This window comes from Lepus europaeus, chromosome 3 (genome assembly GCF_033115175.1).
Source record: "Lepus europaeus isolate LE1 chromosome 3, mLepTim1.pri, whole genome shotgun sequence".
NCBI classification, from domain to species: domain Eukaryota; kingdom Metazoa; phylum Chordata; class Mammalia; order Lagomorpha; family Leporidae; genus Lepus; species Lepus europaeus.
The window spans coordinates 67,541,443-67,542,387 of NC_084829.1; the positions used below are offsets into that span (position 1 = coordinate 67,541,443).

General features: G+C 52.8%; 1 pseudogene; it reads right to left on the reverse strand.

Moving 5' to 3' along the window:
* Positions 1-237: 237 nt before the first annotated feature.
* LOC133756951 (small ribosomal subunit protein eS19-like) lies at positions 238-704 on the reverse strand (annotated as a pseudogene).
* Positions 705-945: the final 241 nt, after the last annotated feature.

The following is a 945-nucleotide window of genomic DNA, read 5'->3' on the forward strand; positions in this document are numbered from 1 at the left end:
CTCAAGGGTCAAGAACAAAAGGAGACTTAAAACACCCAAGGAGACTCTGTAACACAAAGTCCAGAGTAGTGAAGGGCAGAGATGTAAAAACCAAGCTGGAGCAGCATCCAAGTTCAGCCTAGCTAGGTAGTGCAAATGGATTCAAAGGGTTTGAGTGAGATGGAGCCGTAGAGCTTCTTTGTGTTGTCCATGCACAGAGCCAGTTTCCTTTTTTTTTTTTTTTTTTTTTAACGAGTGAGGCAATTTATTGACCCAGCATCACTTGTTCTAGTGTTTCTTGTTGGCAGCTGCTACTTGTCCGGTGATTCTGTCCAGATCTCTTTGTCCCTGAGGTGTCAGTTTGTGGCCCCCGTCCTGGTCCTTTTCCACCATCTTCAGCCCCTCCAGGGCCTGCAGGACGCGGCGGGCCACACTCTTGGAGCCGCGGCTGAAGTGGCTGGGCATGACGCCGTTCCTCTGCCGGGCCCGTAGATCTTGGTCATGGAACCGACGCCAGCACCGCCCCGCAGATACAGGTGCCGCGCTGTGGAAGCCGCTCGCGTGTAGAACCAGTTCTCATTGCAGGGGGCTAGCTCCTTGTGCTTGGCCAGCTTGACGGTGTCCACCCACTCGGGGACTTTCAGCTTCCCGGACTTTTTGAGGAAGGCTGCCAGAGCTTGGGTGAACTCCTGCTGGTTTACATCCTTTACGGTGACTCCAGGCATTGTGCAGCCTCCGCGCTGCCAGCCAGGGGCCAGTTTCCTTTCTACACAGTCTCCACTGCACAGGTAGGAGACAGCTGCCAGGACTCCAAGAAACAGCGAAAGAACAGAGGCCGTGAAAATCTGTGAGAGCATTCTGGAAGGCTTTTAATGGTGGTCACATAGAAACTGACCCTTCAAAGAGGAGCAGACTTTTGTCACATGGGCAGAAGGGAGACAGAACATCCCTAGAAAGGAACATTCA